Raw genomic sequence first — 9259 nt, 5'->3', positions numbered from 1 at the left:
GGTTCTGTGGCTGATTAAGGTGATAATTAAACTCACTTGATGCCTTATCTGCATGAAATTAGCCTCAGAACCTGTGTAATTCATATGTGTTTGGGTTTAAAGGGATGAGGTGGCAACTCTAACTATGAGACGTTTCTGTGGGCTGCAGTTCCTCTGAGCTCCACAAGGTGGTGATCTCACTTCTACCCAGACAGGAAGTCTCTATGGAAGACAGGAAGTGATGTCAGGTACAGTAAGGAAGTGATGTCAGCAACAGACAGGAAGCTCCTTGTGATACGAGGTAAACGTTGCTGAAATTGGCAGCAGAGGAGGTAATAAGATCTTATTTTCTATTTACACCCAGTAACCCCCCCGTCATGTCCGTCCTCTTCCTCCATAGTCCCTGTGACTTCTTTTATCTCCAGCAGATGATGATACACACATATATTATTATTACTATACAGGATTTATATACAGTACAGTTACAATACAATATAATACAGGAGGAATCAGAGGGCTCTGCAACTTAGAGCTTACAATCTAAGAGGGAGGGTCAAAGGATACAAAAGGTAATAACTGTGGGGGATGAGCTGATGGAGAAAATAAAAGTCCAGTTGTTAGGTGGGGGCGGGATAGGCTTCTCATAGGAGAAGGGTTTTCAGGGATCGTCTTAAAGTGGACAGAGTAGGAGATAGTCAGACAAATTGGGATAGGGAGTTCCAAAGGGTGGGAGATGCTCGGTAGAAGTCCTGAAGATGAGCATAGGAGGAAGTGATGAGGGAGCTAGAGAACAGGAGGTTTTGGGAGGATTGAAGAGAATGATTTGGTTGGTATTGTGAGACTAGGTTAGTTATATAGTTGGGGGCCGAGTTCTGGATGACTTTATAAGTTGTTAGTATTTTGAATTTAATTTGTTGGGTAAGCGGAAGCCAGCGGAGGGATTGGCAGAGAGGAGCAGCAGACATTGAATGGTTTTTAAGGTGAATGATTCTGGCAACAGCATTCATGATTGATTGAAGGGGTGAGGGGTCTATATAAAGGCAATCCGGTAAGGAGGGACTTGCAGTAGTCAAGGCAAGAGATAACCAGGGAGTGAATCAGTAGCTTTGTGAGGTCATTGGTTAGGAAGGGACGTAATTTGGAGATGTTGCGGAGGTTGAGGCGGAAAGCTTTGGACAGTGATTGGATGTGGGCCTGAAAGGAGAGTTCAGAGTCCAGGATTACACCTAGCAATCTGGCTTGTGGGGACATGTTGATGGTTGTGCCATCGATCTTGACAGAGAAGTCAGGGGAAGGGGCACGTGGTGGAGGAAATATTATGAGCTCAGTTTTGGATAGACTTAGTTTTAGGAAGTGGTGTGACATTCAGGCTGATATGTCTGTTAGTAAATTAGTGATGCGTGAGGAGACTCATGGAGTGAGCTGAGGGGTAGAGACATATTTGGGTGTCGTCAGCGTAGAAATGGTATTGAAAGTCATACGAGGCTATCAACTGACCTAGGGAGGAGGTGTAGATCAGGAATAGGAGAGGTCCAAGAACAGAACCTTGAAGGATCCCAAAGGAGAAAGGAGGAGGAGAAGAGGAAGTGAAGTTGTGACACTGAAGGTGCAATGGGATAGGTAGTATGAAAACCAGCAAAGACTACAGTCACAGAGACCAAAAGAGAGGAATTTTTTTTCAGGAGAATGGGGTGGTACACTGTTTAAAAGGCAGCAGAGAGGTCCAGGAGTAGGATTACAGAATAGTGTCCATTGAATTTAGTATCCGTTAGCAGATGATTCATGAGTTTAAGGTGAGCAGTTTCTGTGGAGTGATGAAATCCAGATTAAAGGGGATCAAGGGGGTTATTCTTAGTGAGATGGTCGCCTAGTTGGTTGTAGACCAGACGTTCAGGAATTTTGGATGAAAAAGGGAGCTAGGAGTTGAGGTGAAGGTTGTTAAGATTGGTGGGGTCCAGGGAAAGTTTTTTAAGTATGGGGGTGACTAGCAGAGGGTGACCGCAGTATTTTCGAGGGAACTGGGTTTAGGGAGCAGGTGGTTAGGTGGGCATTAAATAAAAGTTTAGCAACCTCAACTATAGTAGCAGGGTTGAATAACGAAAGTGTTGTTTTGTACCTGTGGATATGGGGTGTTAAGTAGGGGAGGTTTCTGTACAGCGGAGGTCTCATCACAAATTGTATCAATCTTTTTTTTTTAAGTGATTGGTGATCTCCTGGGTAGGGATGGGCTGTCTGTTCGGGTCGAACATGAGTTCGACTCGAACATTGACTGTTCACCCGTTTGCCGAATAGCGAACAATTTGGGGTGTTTGCGGCAAATTCGAAAGCCGCGGAACACCCTTTAAAAGTCTATGGGAGAAATCAAAAGTGCTAATTTTAAATGTTAATATGCATGGTATTGTCATAAAAAGTGTTTGGGGACCCGGGTCCTGCCCCAGCAGACATGGATCAATGCAAAAAAAGTTTTAAAAACGGCTGTTTTTTCGGGAGCAGTGATTTTAATAATGCTTAAAGTAAAACAATAAAAGTGAAATATTCCTTTCAATTTCGTACCTGGGTGGTGTCTATAGTATGCCTGTAAAGTGGCGCATTTTTCCCGTGTTTACAACAGTCCGAGAGCAAAATGACATTTCTAAAGGAAAAAAAAGTCATTTAAAAGTACTCGCGGCTATCAATGAGTTGTTGGGTCTCTGCAATACACATAAAAGTCATTGATAAAACGGGGATTCCCCCAAAGTGCATTACCAGGCCCTTTGGGTCTGGCATGAATATTAAGCGGAACCCCGAACCAAAGTTTTAAAAAAAAAATGCGTGGGGGTCCCCCCAATTTCCATACCAGGCCCTTCAGGTCTGGTATGGATATTAAGGGGACCCCCGCGCCAAATTTTTTTAAAAAATGGCGTGGGGGTCCCCCTCAAAATCCATACCAGACCCTTATCTGAGCACGCAACCTGGCAGGCCACAGGAAAAGAGGGGGGGGACGAGCAAGCCCCCCCTCCTGAACAGTACCAGGCCACATGCCTTTAACATGGGGAGGATGTCCCCATGTTGATGGGGACAAGGGTCTCATCCCCACAACCCTTGCTCGGTGGTTGTGGGGGTCTGCGGGCGGGGGGCTTATCAGAATCTGGAAGCCCCCTTTAACAAGGGGACCCCCAGATCCCGGCCCCCCTGTGTGAATTGGTAATGGGGTACAAATGTACCAATACCATTTCACATAAAAAGTGTCAAAAATGTTAAAAAAAGACAAGAGACGGTTTTTGACAATTTCTTTATTAATGTCTTCTTCTTTCCCCGCTTCTTCTTCCATCTTCTTCTGGTCTTCCTTCGGTTTTCTTCCTCCATCTTGTTCTTCCCCGCTCCTTCCCCGCTTCTTCCTCTGCTTCTTCCTGCGGTACTCTGCTTTTTCCTCCGGTGTTCTCGTCCAGCATCTTCCCCACTTTGTCCTCCGGACGATATGCCTCAATAGGAGGTTCCTGCTGTGTGACGCTTCTGTTCTGGTGACAGTTCTTATATAACTGAGGGCGGGGCAACCCGGTGACCCTGCCCCCCTCTGACGGACGGGGAATTCCCTATGGCTTTCCCTGTGTTGTTAGAGGGGGCGGGGTCACCCGATACGTAAACAGGTGACCCCTTTTCCTGCGGCCTGCCAGGTTGCGTGCTCGGATAAGGGTCTGGTATGGATTTTTAGGGGGACCCCCACGTCATTTTTTTGTAAATTTTGTCATGGGGTTCCCCTTAAAATCCCTACCAGGCCTGAAGGGTCTGGTGTGGATTTTGAGGGGGACCCCCACGCCATTTAAAAAAAAAAATTTGGCGCAGGGTTCCCCTTAATATCCATACCAGACCTGAAGGGCCTGGTATGGAATTTGGGGGGACCCCCACGCATTTTTTTTTACATTTTGGTTCGGGGTTCCCCTTAATGCACTGTGGGGAATCCCAGGCCGTTTTTTTCAATGAATTTTATGTGTATTGCCGGGACCGACAATTCATTAATAGCCGCGAGTACATTTTAATGACTTTTTTTTCCTTTAGAAATGTCATTTTGCTCTCGGACTGTTGTAAACACGGGAAACACGCGCCACTTTACAGGCATACTATAGACTCCCCCCAGTAACGAAATTTAAAGAAATATTTCACTTTTTTTGTTTCACTTTAAGCATTATTAAAATCACTGCTCCCGACAAAATGGCCATTTTTATAACTTTTTTTGCATTGATCCATGTCCCCTGGGACAGGATCCAGGTCCCCAAACTTTTTAGGACAATAACTTGCATATAAGCCTTTAAAATTAGCACTTTTAAATTTTCACGTTTGTGTCCCATAGACTTTAATGGTGTTTGCGTGTTCTAATGAATTTTTTGCCTGTTCGCATGTTCTGCTGCGAACCGAACAAGGGGGTTTTCGGCCCATCCCTACACCTGCGCAGTGGATGAGTTAGTGGGTGGAGGACGAAGAAGAGTTGAAGGTAGAGAAGAGTTGATGGGGACAGGATGATAAGTTGGTAATGAGAGTGATAGAATTGGTCTGCTTGATAGCAAGGAGACAGGAATTGTATTTTTGGAGGGCAGAAGTATATTGGTTGAAGTCCTTCTAAGAACTAGTCTTATGCAACAGGTGCTCAACAGCGCAGCTATGATTTTGAGACTTCTAGTCTCATTTGTTTGCCAAGGTAGAAGTTGGAGTTTGTGTGTAGTGAGTAGTGTGTAGTGAGGGGGGCCAGTGTGGAGTGGAGGGATCTATTGAAGACAGAAGTGGTTAGGTTGGGGCAGGACAGGGATGAGATTATGTCATAGTGATGGTCAGTAGCAGAGTAGAGAAGGGTTAATATGGGTTAGGTGGCGAGGAGGTAGAAGACTGAGAGAGAGCGAAACTAATAAGGTGGTGATCAGAGAGAGGAAAAGGATTGTTGGAGAGGTTGCATGAAGTGCATAGGTAGGAGAATACAAGGTCGAGGGTGTTGCCATCAGAATGAGTAGAAGCATTTATACATGGTGTATCCATAGTATATTGCTTCTGTTCAAAAGAAAAGGTTAGACTGAGAAGTTTACAAGTAGCAGGAGTGTTTGTATTAACAGGGTTATTGAAGTCACCGAGAATGATTGTGGGTATTTCAGAAGAGACAAAGTAGGACAGCCAGGCAGATAGGCCATCAAGAAAGGTCGATACTGGTCCATGAGGTCAATAACACAGCACTTCTAAAAGAAACTGGAGAAAATAGATAAATACAATGTGCTTCAAATGAGAAGAGGGGGATGGGTGATGTATTTGAAAGATGCTATGTGGGGCTAGAAGTATTCTCACTCCACCTCCCTTACATTCACTGGGTCTGAGGGAGTGAGTCCAGAGAAGGCCATCATGGGAGAGGGAAGCAGGAGAAGCAGTGTTGTATTCATGAAGCCAGTTTTCAGTAACAGCAAGTAGTTAGTAATAAAGAGGTCATGGACAGAAGTGAGTTTGTTACAGACAGAGCAGGCGTTCCAAAGGGCGCAGGAGAAGGTAAGGCTGGTTTTGGGAAGAAGGTGGATAGAAACTAAATTGTGTGGATTGCAGCTGTTGCCAGAAGGCATGGGGTGATGGGAGCGTTGGGCACAGTTAAACAATGGAGGCCCAGGGTTTGGGGTTTAAACTCCAGAGGTTAGGAGAAGCAGAAGGTGAGGGAGGTAATATGGGAGTGTGATTTATATGAAGGGACATGCAGAATTATCAGGAGTTGCAGTAATAGGGAGAGGACAGAAGTGAGGGTGATATATACAGGCTGTGGGGTGGAGAAGAGGGGTGAGGGAAAGAGAGATTATGGAGAGAGGACACAACTGTCAGAAGGATTGGTAGAAAGCACATGTTATAGAGAGGAACGAGAGCAGAATGGGGAAACAAGGTCACCTGCAGTCTGTTTGGTGTTTTTCAAAGTAGTTTGCTGTGTATTCTCACTTTGTGCAATCACTGAAGTGCAGAGTCAAAGTGCGCCCACTTAAATAAAGAATTCACTTATAGAAAGTACCCCAGACATGTGCCCCCCAGCCATATATAATGTGGAAATTTAGATGAACCCATTCAGGGTCAGAACATCCCCCCACTTACAAGGCTTAAACATTTCCTTCATTTTGGAGATGTCACCTTTTCCACCAATCACCTTCTCACCTCATCCGTCTATTGTAAATTTTCTACATCTATACTAACAATGTCACGCTTACCCCTAATGCAGGTGGTCAGACACTATAGCTGGCTTCTGTGTTCTTCACCTATAGCAGCCCCTTTTCCCATAAGGCAAGCAGGCCTACCAGTACTCAGTTGTCCCCAGGACTTATACACAATGCTATAGTGCCTGGCCATCATGCCTGAGCAGGAACTAACTGAGCACAGCAACCAGGTACTTGCGGTTGGCAGACAGGCAGAGTGGTTCAACGACAGTCCAGGTACAAGGCAGGCAAGGTTCACAATAGTCAGGGTCAAATCCGTAGTCAAAAGGCAGACAGAGTTCAGAAAGTAGTCGATATCCAAACCAAGGTCATCAACGAGGGAATTCCAACAGCAGAGCAGGGCAGACAAACAGAGAGCTTGGAGCACATGTTACAAACGCAATATCACAAGCATGAGACTGCAGGCTTGGCTGGCTCCAACCAGAAACTGACCACATCAATCACCTTATAGGTGGACAGACAAACAGAATGCATCACAGCCAAAACCAGGATCCTGGAATTAGGAGTAGGAGCGCAACATACTTCTGACAAACGGATTATAGTACTTTTATTAGTGGTGGGGGGTGGGCGGTTTATTTCGGAGGGTTTGGAATATGTATGTCTTTATTTTATAAGATTCAAATAAGACGAAAAAGGGAAAAATTTAATTTGCAGTAAATGTCCAGAACTTTTTTTTCCCATCATGATCCCAGTATCAGATATTCATCCTAAAATGTGATCTGTAAAATCTCCAGAGAACACGGAGATCACAGGAATATGATGTGTCCTGACAAAGTCTAAAGGCAAAGTTCATCTTTCAGTTTAGGAGAGGAGGGACGCATCCGGGAGAAATTATTCTGTGTACAGAAACCTCACACAGTACTCCCCACAGCTCCTCCTCCCAATGTCCCTCCAATCAGAGAATTCTATGACATCACACTGACCTCACAGAGCCTCCTCTTAATATCCCTCTATCCAACTCTTTTTTCTGGCGCTCTTACGGTGTGGGCCGACCCCTGGCCTCCTCACTTTTAAAGTAGGGCTGTTGGACCTGCATTGTATGTAATATCAGAAACCTCAGCATGAAGTGGGGTTTAAATAAAAAGAGACCTGACCAGTGAGGTGAGGAGGATTCTGGGAATGTCATTTGATTTTACTATTTGTGTTCAAATCTAGAGTTTTCCTCCTGTGAAGTCTGGAGATCATATGACCATCACATTGCCTCCACCTCCCTCCCTGATAGAATAGAGAAATAAAAAGAAGATTCTAGAAGCTGCTGACAAGAATGGTGAGCGGTGCTCAGGACGTCATGATGGACAGTCAGCCGCCCCTCACATCACCGGGTAAGAGGAGACTTTATTGTAAAGGAGAGAGCAGTACGGAGGGTCCACCTAGATCCCCCATCATCTGATAAACACATAGAAACAATGTATTCAGTCAGTGTGTGTGTTTCCTACAGATGGATCCAGTAATGGGAACCCACCAGAGAGATGTCCCCGTCCTCTGTATTCCCGGGATTCCACACAGGAAGGTCACACCATCCCTCACCATCATCAGGTAGATGAGGAACAATCACTGATAGTATCATTAGGATCTGTACATTATCTGCATTGTTACAATTAATGTCATTTTTATTATATATTCAGAGTGGAACCCTGAGAGATTCTACAGTTGAGGTTAAAGAAGAGATAAAAGAGGAGGATGATGAGTTATCCAGCTACAGAAACCCACCAGAGAGATGTCCTCATCCTCTGTATTCCCGGGATTCCACACAGGAAGATCACACCATCCCTCAACATCATCAGGTAGATGAATGACAATTATTGATAGTTATGATTTATACACAAGCATGTTTGTTACAATGAATGTTTTATTATATATTCAGGATGGAAACCTCGGAGATGATAATATTGATGTTAAAGAAGAGTATAAAGAGGAGGATGAGGAGTATGGAGTGATGGAGGAGTTATCAGAAGGACACAAGGATATGATGGAGCCACCTAATACCAGGAACCCACCAGAGAGATGTCCCCGTCCTCTGTATTCCCGGGATTCCACACAGGAAGATCACACCATCCCTCACTGTTACAAGGTTGGTGGGATGGAGAATCTAGAACATGAACTTGTGTAGAGGATGTGTATTTTTTCTTTATATGATGTCACAATAATAAATCTTCTATTTTATAGATGATATTTTCTCTCATTTTCTTGATTTAGAGTGGAGATCCAATCGATATAGAATTTGAGGTTAAATCAGAAGAAGAAGAAGAGAGGTATGTGAGGGATGATCAGCAGTCTATGGAGGAGGATGGAATAACGGGGACATTTATAGAGGAGGACACTCCTACAGAGATCAGCACAGGTGGGTCATTAACACTAAATCCATTCCTCCACCCATACTGCTCACTGATTGGTCCAGAGTAGGGTGGGGGCTGGATGATTTTTTTGTTTAATAAGTTTTTATTAAAGAAAATATATCATGTATACAGTTGTAACAGTTATAACACAAATCTTCCATTATTTTAACAGCATAGGTTATAGTATTCGTATAGTTCACTACTTAGTTAGTTTTATCAGGTGCGCATAAGAAGTTACAATAAGTCAACTAAGCAGCTGATTTGGATAAAGAAGTGTGAGCTAGGTGATCATCATACATTAAGTGGAATTAAAATAGAAAATATTGCTTTAGTTTAACATAAGTATACATCGAGACAAGATAGTGGTAAAGAGGGAGAGGATAGAAAAGAAAGAGTTGAAAGTGGGAAGGGGAGAGGGTAGGAGGTTGCTGGCATGCTAGACCATGTATTGAGCAGAGGGGAGGATTATCATGGGTGGGTGTTTAATGGCTATGCTAAAGTATTTGGGTTGAGGAGTTAGAGCAAGAGGTTTATATATGTGGCAGTAGTCTGAAATTTTTTCCAGGGTTCCCAGGTTAAAGAATGTTTCTGGGAGGTCCCTCTAATATTGTGGGTGATACTCTCCATAAGGTATACATTGTCAATCATTTGTAGCCAGGCCTTCATAGAGGGAATAATTGGTTGGCCCCACAATGTGGGGATTAAGGCTTTGGCAGTGTTTAGTAGATGAGGAATGATTGAGTG

General features: G+C 44.1%; 1 long non-coding RNA gene across 1 annotated transcript; it reads left to right on the top strand.

Annotated features, from left to right (window-relative positions):
* Positions 1-225: 225 nt before the first annotated feature.
* LOC141105021 (uncharacterized) lies at positions 226-7717 on the top strand. Its single transcript, XR_012235524.1, has 3 exons — positions 226-311; positions 7335-7501; positions 7618-7717. It is a non-coding gene; the product is annotated as an uncharacterized lncRNA (long non-coding RNA).
* The last annotated feature ends 1542 nt before the right edge of the window (positions 7718-9259 follow it).

This window comes from Aquarana catesbeiana, linkage group LG08 (assembly GCF_042186555.1).
Source record: "Aquarana catesbeiana isolate 2022-GZ linkage group LG08, ASM4218655v1, whole genome shotgun sequence".
In the NCBI taxonomy this organism is placed as follows: Eukaryota; Metazoa; Chordata; class Amphibia; order Anura; family Ranidae; genus Aquarana; species Aquarana catesbeiana.
The sequence above is the reverse complement of the archived record's forward strand: the minus strand, read 5'-3'. Positions and strand labels throughout refer to the sequence as shown.